This window comes from Pinus tabuliformis, chromosome 9 (genome assembly GCF_031772625.1).
Source record: "Pinus tabuliformis cultivar Carrire ecotype Pingquan chromosome 9, CPIR1, whole genome shotgun sequence".
NCBI classification, from domain to species: Eukaryota; Viridiplantae; Streptophyta; class Pinopsida; order Pinales; family Pinaceae; genus Pinus; species Pinus tabuliformis.
In genome coordinates, this window is record NC_142307.1 from 1,538,130,430 (window position 1) to 1,538,140,361 (window position 9,932).

Genomic DNA, 9,932 nt, shown 5'->3' on the forward strand with positions numbered 1-9,932 from the left:
AGTTGTCGACACCACATTAGATTACAACCTACTCCTTGACTGTATTTCGTTTTATGCAATGACCACATTCATCTCATTTGTTTTCCATTTATTTTTCTTTCCTCATGAAGACAAACTTTTCACTATCAATCATCTTGACTATTGCGTGTCGTCGCCCCAAATTTCCACCACAGGGAATTATGTACCACTAATGGGAGATCACCCTAGTCAACTTCAGAGTGTTGGTGTTGGACTCTTTAAAAGTTCCACTCTTATGGGATTTTTTCCTTAACTACTTCTACCTAACACTCCTTCTAAATCTTCCAAATCTCCTATGCATATGACCTCTTCTGGAACTTGTGGACCCCATAGATCTCCTGATCCTTGGGTGGTGCCTCCTACTCATATGGAAGTTGATCAAGCTAGTGAGCACCCTTCGCCACGTGTTGTGAAAGAGATTGCCTCTCTGGGAGTCTCGTTAGTACGTTCTAACATTATTCCAAAAATCCATCCCAATATGGAATATGATCAAGTTCTCTTTCCCACACAAGTCACCCCTTCGCTTGTTCCACATGACTCGTGTTGTGGCTTCAAATCGCACCAGCAACACAAGTGTTGCAGGAGAGATAGATAGCCTCCTAGAGACAGCCTCTGGGTTGATTGTAGATCAGTGCCTAGGACATCTTAAATAGAGGAGTGCATGGAATATTATGAGTGGGGTTTATGTTGCACTCCAACTGTCATGTAATAAAAAATATAATAAGAGGGGCTTGGTTCAATAGGCCTTCATTAAGGTGGACTCAAGCCAATAGATGGATCCAAATGCGGGGTTATATCAAGGCAATATCAAAGAGAAATGTCTTCTTCTGGTGGCCGATACACAACAATGAGATAGCTTAATACTAAAGTTGTAGTAATGGTGGATAGGAGGAGAGGAAGGAGGGAAATAGATGCATAGGGTTGTAATAAATAGAATCCTTAGCAACAATGTTCTAGTAGAAATATGTAAGAGGAAGGAAGTGGAGTGATAGAAAAAGTTGAGTGCTAATTAAGGTTTCAATCCAACTATAACATCAGTATCATTCTCTGCCAACATCTAAAGTATAGCTGAGCTAGCACTTGTACTACAGGAAAATCAAACACACAAGTAAATCCATAGTTTCTATGGGTACTGTAATGCTAGTGAATAACACAAGTAAGTCTGCAATATGCACAGGTATTGTTCTATAGTTAGCAACCAAGATAAATCCATAAATCAAAGCAAAACCAACAGCTTCATTATACTATTTCAGAGAAGGGAAAACACAAATGAAATGAGATTTACCAAGAGGAAATATGTTGCACGTCGATCATGCTTGGAATCACCAAGAGAGTTTCATTAATACTTAGATGATCCAATAATCAGTCCATACATTCAACACAACATCAGTCAAGTCCCCCATGAATAAGAAAAAGAACCAAAGTGGCATCTCAAAACTCAGACCCTCTAGGGGTGAAATTATGAAACCTTGAATAAGTGTTTCTTCCCCCTATTTATAAGAATAGGGGGAGCTTGGGTTACAGTTACAAAAATGTCTTAGACAGAGATCTAGCTGTCATGCTAGACTAGTTGTCTTGGCCTATGTAAGGAATTGTTGCCAAAAACGATTACAATTGGGATTCGATCCCTTCTTGGAAATAAAGAAACTACAGAATAATGACAAAGATAAGGAAAATAGAAAGATTATGGAGGAGGTGTCCCTTTATTGTTCCTGTGGAGGCCCCTTATTAAGCCACAACTCTTTCATGATTTGCTTCCCCTACTGTTCAGTCGATTTCTATCAATTCTGCCTTAACTACCTGAGTAGCTTGTTCACTAGAGTAGGGAGTGGGTCAACTGTGAACGCCTGTCGTGGACTGGGAATGGATTGTGTTGAGGTAGTCCTTTTCTACATGATGGAGTGGAGCACCATGCCATGCCATTAAGTCTACCTAAGTCCCCCCCCCCAATACTGATCTACTACTGCACCATAATTCATTCACTACTTCATCTTCCGACCCATACGCCTTCAATGCCCTATATTGTGCTATCGGGGCCTTGTTATAATCGGGGCTTTTACCTTTGAAACATTATGAATCCGCGGGCTATGATCCCCCTCAGCCCCCTTTGGTTTATCCCCTTTCCTCTTTTCTTATCATATGACTAGGGGCTATGACCAGGGGCTTAGCCCTCGGGCACTAAGGCCTTCAGACTCCTGTCTGGGGGGGCTTTTTCCTTTGTTATGCAGAATACCGCATCCCGGTGAGTTATAGTGTTTTTCCTGTGGCGTTTCCCTTTATCCTGCGGGATTGGTCCCACCAAATATATCGTAATCACAACCATGGATAGGGGGACCTTTTACCTTCTTTCTCAGTGCTAGCCGATTGTTCAGACACAGAAGATTTATAGGCCAGATCACATAATATATCACATCCAAGGGGATCCCTGCTTATCGCAATCACAAGCCAGGGAGATTTTGGTGTAGGAGCGCTTTAACTTGTGTGACTGTCGATCTCTGATCTATGGGGGGTAATGTCATCACTGCCACGTGTTACCTTGTTATTGGTGACACGTGTCACCTGTAAATTCCCCCATAGGACCCCTAAAAACACCGAATCTACATGCCACGTGTCACCCATATTGCCACGTGTTATGAAACCTGCTCATGAAAAGATAGAAAAGATAGATCAACGCCTTAGAATTCAACCTCTTCCAGGGGGCAACCTCCTTTACATTACACAAATGAATGATTCTTTGATGATTCAAATGACAAAACCTCCTTTCTATATATAGGAGTCTAAGGAGTCACAATATAACCCAACCAACCTAATAATAATAATATAAAGGCACAAAAATAACAATAGAGGGATTCTATGGGGCACAGTAATAACAATATGGGGACAATAGGGGCACAACAATATTAATAAGGGATATAACTACAATAGTAATGGGGTAATAACTAGTATTATAGGGACCTAACATGCCCCTCTCCTTCAAAAAAGTGTTGTCCTCAACGCTTGAGTAGTTTTGGATGCTTCTATATGAAATTCTCATCCTCCCATGTGGAATCTTCAGCGGATAAGTTCTTCCACTTGATGAGATACTTGAAATTGATCGATTTCGTAGCTGTCGAGTTCTTGTTTCTGTGACTGCTTCCAATTCCAATATAATTTTTCCTTCCTCGTCAAGTTCTGGAAATATTGTTTGAACTGGGAGCTTGTCGCCTATAACCTTCTTTAAACATGAAACATGGAAAACTGGGTGCACTCGAGAAGCTGCAGGAAGCTCCAATTTGTATGCCATAGTACCAATCTTTTGCAACACCTTGTACGGACCATAATACTTTGGTGATAATTTATTATCCTTCTTAGCTTGCTTGAGGGACATTTGTTTATATGGTTGTAGCCGTAGGAATACCCAATCACCTACATCAAAACTTCTTTCGCTGCGATGTTGATCTGCCTGTTGTTTCATTCTATTATGTGCCAACACGAGGTTATCCTTTAAGAGTTGGAGGACTTGTTGTTGATGTTCGATGTGATGTTCCACTGCTTGAACCTTAGAATTTTCTCTTAAATATGATGTGATGGATGGTGGCTGATATCCATAAAGTGCCATAAATGGGGTCATTTTTGTTGTTGTATGGAAGGAAGTGTTATACCACCATTCAGCCAGAGGCAACCATTTGACCCATTGTGTCTGTTTATCAGATACAAAGCAACGAAGATATCCTTCCAAACATTTGTTTACTATCTCAGTTTGCCCATCAGATTGAGGATGATAAGATGAGCTATGAGCTAACTGAGTACCAAGACAAGAAAATAATTCTGTCCAAAAATTTCCAGTGAAAATGGGATCTCTGTCACTTACAATAATCTTTGGGTTTCCATGTAGCTTTTGAATTGTTTCCATAAATGCAGTAGAAACTGTACTGGCTTTAAATGGATGTGATAATGCACAAAAGTGTGCATACTTGGTAAGTCTGTCAACTACCACCATGATGACACTCTTTCCCTCAGACTTGGGTAAACCTGTGATAAAATCCATTGAAACCTCCTCCCAACGTTGGCTTGGAATGGATAAAGGTTGTAATAGACCTGGGGTCTTAATTGTTTCAACTTTATTTTGTTGGCAAACCAAACATTCTACCACAAAATTTTGAATATCTGATTTAAGGCCATCCCAAAAAAATTCCTTCTTAACCCTGTGGTAAGTTTTTAAAAATCCTGAGTGCCCTCCTAAGGGAGAAGTGTGCAATTCCATAAGAATCTTTTGTTTGAGTTGGGAATTCTTACAGAGGTATAAGCGATCTTTGTACCATAACGAATCATTTTGTCAGCTAAATGTATCAGATGTACTGGAATCTTGTTGTAACTTTTGAATAAGTGCCCACACTTCTTCATCATTCTTCCATTCCTCCCTTGCTTCGTTTATCCAATCTGTTTGGATAATAGAAATGGCACACAACAATGCTTCCACATCCTCATCCTTTCTTGAGAGTGCATCTGCCACCACATTTTGCTTCCCTTTTTTGTAGATGATTTCAAAGTCATAACCCAACATCTTTGTGACCCACTTTTGTTGCTCTTCAGAGGATAATCTTTGTTCTAAAAAGTATTTAAGGCTATCATGATCCATTTTTACCTTGAAGTGTCTTCCCATTAGGTAGGGTCGCCATTTCTTAAGTGCATGTAGTATTGCCAACATTTCCTTCTCATAAATAGCTTTGTGTAAAAACTTTCCCTTGATTGGACGACTTTCAAAAGCAATGGGTCTTTCATCTTGCATTAAAACAGCACCAATTCCATTTCCTGAAGCATCACATTCCACAATAAAGGTTTTTGTGAAGTCCGGTGTAGCTAAGACTGGTGCTTGGCACATTGCCTCTTTAAGATGTTCGAAGGCCTTTGTTGCTTCTGGAGTCCATGAAAATGCATCTTTCTTCAATAATGTTGTTAGAGGTGCTGCTATTCTCCCATAATTCTTAACAAACTTGCGATAATACCCTGTCAACCCAAGAAATCCTCGCAGATGCTTTATGGATGTGGGGATTTTCCATTCCTTAATGGCTTTAATTTTGCTAGGGTCTACCTTAACTCCTTCATGAGATACAATATGACCCAGATATTCCACCTCTTGTACTCCAAAGAAACATTTGGATCTTTTTGCATATAATTGTTTCTCCTCCAATAGTTGTAGCACCCTGTCAACATGTTCAACATGATCCTTCCAAGACTTGTTGTAGATTAGTATATCATCAAAAAATACTAACACAAATTTTCTAAGGAAGGGTTTGAAAATGGAATTCATCAAACCTTGAAATGTAGAAGGTGCATTGGTAAGGCCAAAAGGCATGACCAAAAATTCATAATGACCCTCATGAGTTCTAAATGTTGTTTTTGGAATGTCTTCAGTCTTCATTCTGATTTGATGATATCCTGAACGAAGATCCAACTTGGTGAAGTAAATTGATCCATGCAATTCATCCATTCATCAATGACAGGAATGGGAAACTTATCTTTAATAGTGAGCTTGTTGAGCTCCCTATAATCCGGACACATGCGCCATGATCCATCCTTCTTGTGCACCAATACTACTGGAGTAGAGAAAGAACTTTGACTAGGTTGAATTATACCAGCCTCTAGCATTTCTGCAACCATACGTTCAATTTCACTCTTTTGGGCATAGGGATATCTGTACGGCCTGATGTTTGGAGGAACACTTCCTGGAATCAGATGAATAGCATGATCATGATCACGAATAGGTGGGAGACCTTTGGGAGTCTCAAATACCTTGGAATGATTGTCCAAGACTTTTTGGAGATCTGGAGAAATAGATGATTTCGATGTGGAAACATCTAGCGAACATAATTGTGCAATTACACCTCTTTGTTCCTTTTTTAGAAGCTTTGTCATACCGTTAGAGCTGATTATCTTTCCTAGTTTCCCTGCAATACCCCTTAATTCAACTTCCTTTCCTTCCGCAGAAAATTTCATGAAAAATTCTTGAAAATTAAAAGCTATTGTACCCCTCCTAGTACAACATCAGCACCTCCCATTGGAATGGAAAGCATTGGGCTAGTCAATACATATTCTCCCATGGATAGCTTGATATTATGGCACTTTCTAGAGCAATTTATTGTTCCTCCATTTGCAACCATCACTTGACACTCTGGTGCTGGATATAGGAAGCAATTCAATTCTTTTGCTCCTTACAATGAATAAAATTGTGGGTACTTCCTGAATCAATCAACACTATTACCTTTTTCTTCTTGATTTGTCCTTCTATCTTGATGGTTTGAGGAGTGGTAATTCCCACCAATGCATTACAAGATATGGTTGGATTCATTTCTTCTTTATCTAGGCTTTGTTCTTGGAGTATATCCTCTTCTTTTGACCTTTCTTGCTCCTTTCTTCTTCCTCTTCACAATCTATGTAGAATAATTTCTTCTCAGCACACTTATGACCTTAGTGTATTTGCTATCACAACTGTAACAAAGCCCTTTTGCTCTTTTTTCTTCCAATTGTTGTGGTGTCAACCTTATAGGTTGTGGAAGACTAGGGGTAACAACACTTCCATTTTATAGTTGTGAGTGGTATGCTTCCTGGTTGCCATAATTTTGCTTTCCATTTTTCTTGCTAACCTGAATGCCTTCTCTAATGAATCAGGTTCCCAAAGGTGAACATCATGTTGGATATTATCCTTTAAAGTCCCTATGAACACATCAATCCTATGCTCCTCTGGAATATTTTTTACCCTTATGTTCAATTTTTGGAACTCCTCAATGTGCTCCATTATTGAACCCTTTTGTTTGAGACTTATCAATTGGCTAAAAAAAGTGTTGCTTTTTGTATCCTCATAATGTGCTATCAATTCTTCCGTAAAAATTGCTCAAGTGATAATTTCTTTATGAGAGAAAAGCCATTGATACCATACAAACTGATTTGGTTCCAAATATAACGTTGCAATATGTACCTTTTGTGTGTTTTGCACATTATTGAGATCGAAAAATTGCTCCATCTGTAATATCCATGTTGCGAGATCCTTGCCATCAAACTTCCTCATATCGATTTTTGGAATATGGTGGGTCTTCGATCCAACATTAGAGTCTATGAAATCCTGATTAACATTTCTTTTTTTCACATCATGAGTTTCATTTACTACCCTTTCACCATTTGTTAGTATTTCTTGTAGAAAATTTGTCAAATCTGTCTTCAAATCTGCCATGTCTCTCTTCAAATCTGTCTTCAAATCTATCTTCAAATCGTCCATCTTAGCTTCCACGCCATTTATCTTAGATTCCACGCCATTTATCTTAGCTTCTGTTAGCTTTTGTGAGTTTGACATTTGTTGCACTTGGTCTTGTAATTTTGATATATCATGTTGCATTTCTTCATCTTCTTCATGATTCATGCTATAGCTTTCAAGTTGCTTATTAGGTGTTTGAATTTTATTTCCTTAGGGCATCAGTTACTGATAATAATGCTCTATTATGCCCTTTGAATTCCTTCAAAATAATTTTTCAAACCAAGCTTAACAAAAATATTTAAAAAATCTACACACCTTTTTTCACTTTGTAGGAGCTCGATATTTCCTCTGATGTATCTTTGTAATTTCAGATCATCCAGTTCTGAAATTGCGGCCTGGAGTAGCCCTCTATGTCCTCTTTCCAATGCCACCAGTCTGATCCAAATTGGATTCTCCAAGGAAGAGTTATGCCAAATCTCCCATAGTGACCTGATTATAGACTAGTACAGTAGAGCGAACTTGTACGACATGCCACGTGTCCCTGTTTTGATCTTTGGCTCTGTTAGCGTTTGAAATTTCACCTCAGGCTGAAAAGGCAAATCTCAAAGCTACATCAAACCATTCAGCCTCGTAGCTAGCCCTACGGGGCAGGAGAAGGCTCTCTCCGGTCAATCTCGGTGGATTTTTCAATGGGATGAGATGACCAACACGGTAACACTGATATTAGGCTAGTAAAATGATTATAAAGGTTGATTTGGGGTTTTTTGGGTTTTTGGTGGCAATTGGAGGGAGTGCAATTCAGGGTGCGGGGATTGAGCTCAGGTTTTGCAGGTGGGTCTTTGGGGCAAGGTAGGAGTTTGTGCTGATGCCTTTAGCTGAGATGGATGATCAAGGAAGAAAAAAGAGAAGCTAAAGAGGGCAAACAATGACTTTGAATCCTCTCTAGACAGTGGAAAACATAAACATTAAACAAATTTGAAAGTTGAGCATGGCAAGCATGAATTCAAACTTTATCACTTCATTTGTTTAATAAGCTGCAGTAAAGAAAGAGATGGAACACATAAACACACTTACAATTACAATAATAGAACACACCATCAACACAAGAGTCCACAAGAATCCCAATGATGTCTGCAAAACCCTGGTCTTCCTTTTCCTCAAATTGCAGAGATACAAGTAAAATATACAATAGGAGCTTCTCCCTCAGGAGTCCAACCATGAAAATGAGCAAGAGAAGGCATAATATAGATTATCTAACTCCTTTCCCCACCTATAGGGGTCGAGCTCAGCTTCCTAGGAGCTGTTTCAACTAATTCTAAACTGAGCACTAGATAATAGGCAGTCAAAACAACTTGCCTCTAAAACTTAGGAAACCTATCCATGCATTAAATATTTACCATTTACATCAAAGAATCTTCTAGAAGTGATGAAGGAGAGTAAAAGTATCTAAGTGCCATAAAAATTACACAAAAATCCATCATTTACATGCCTCAAAAGTCAACCAAGATGAAAACAGTGTTTTGCTGGCCGAACTGGTCAAAACAGGCAAATTTCCCTGACAGGTCGCGCACATCACTCTGACAGGTCGCGCACATTCACAGCTCTGTTTGAGGGCCTTCCCGGTGTCAAAATCAGGTGCAAGATAGCTCGTTGGAAAGGTCTATGAGTCTACTTTCCAACCCCACCAGAATTTTTGAATTTGGAGTTGATTTGACCCCTCAAAAGTCATTTCTCCCAAGACATCTTTCTGCAACTCAAAATAGGGGCAGAAAGTCAAAATTTGCATGTATTTTGAGCTTTTGGAAGCCCAAATCTCCATAAAATCTAAAACCCATCCATAGGCAAGTTTATTTTTGCATGACAATTCCAAAAATGCAAAGTTTTCCTCGTTTTGAGTTTCCCCCATGTAGGGTCGCGCGCGGGGTGAGACCCGTCAAATGGCCAAAACCTGTAAAATTCCCAAAAATGCCAAAAATGCTTCTAAACTCTCAAAATTTCTTGGGTTTGCTGCTAGGAGGATGCTAATGAGTATCATGGTGAGTGAGAGAGGCCTCAGCCAAGATACGGAGCGGGTTGGTCTTCTTCTTCCTCTTGCGGGCCTCGGACAACCTCCTCTGGAATATCTTCATCTTTGCTTTGCAAACATGCATCCTCGCCCAGTAATGATTCTTCATGTTCCGTAGCAGTCTCTTGTCCTGGTTGGCCTTCTCCAACAGCCTCTCCAAGTGTGCATTCACACGAATAAGCATGGATTCCCTCTCCTTGGGCAGTAAGTCACCGGGCCTCCTACGGTTGATGACTCGGTCACTTCGAATCCTCCACAACTCATCCAACTCTTTCTCATCCTCAAGTTGCTTGTTGCGCTGCTCAAGATAGTTTATTGTCCATTGGGCCATGTCGAGCTTCTGCTGTAACAAGCGATTTTCCGCCTCTCTCTGTCGGATGATCTCATGCAAATCTGAAGTGGGGGAGCGAGCATCAAGATCAATGATGTCAACCTGTGTGTCACCGGCTCTCTCCTCCTCTGTCATGGGCTGTTTGCCCTCCCGTACTGCTGATGGAGAATGTGAGGCCCCTTCCACCTGGTGTGGAGATAACACTCGCTGACCTGTAGATGATGATGGCAAGACCCCTTCCACCTGCTGTGGAGATAGTACTCGTCGAGCTGCTGCAAACAAGGCCCTCG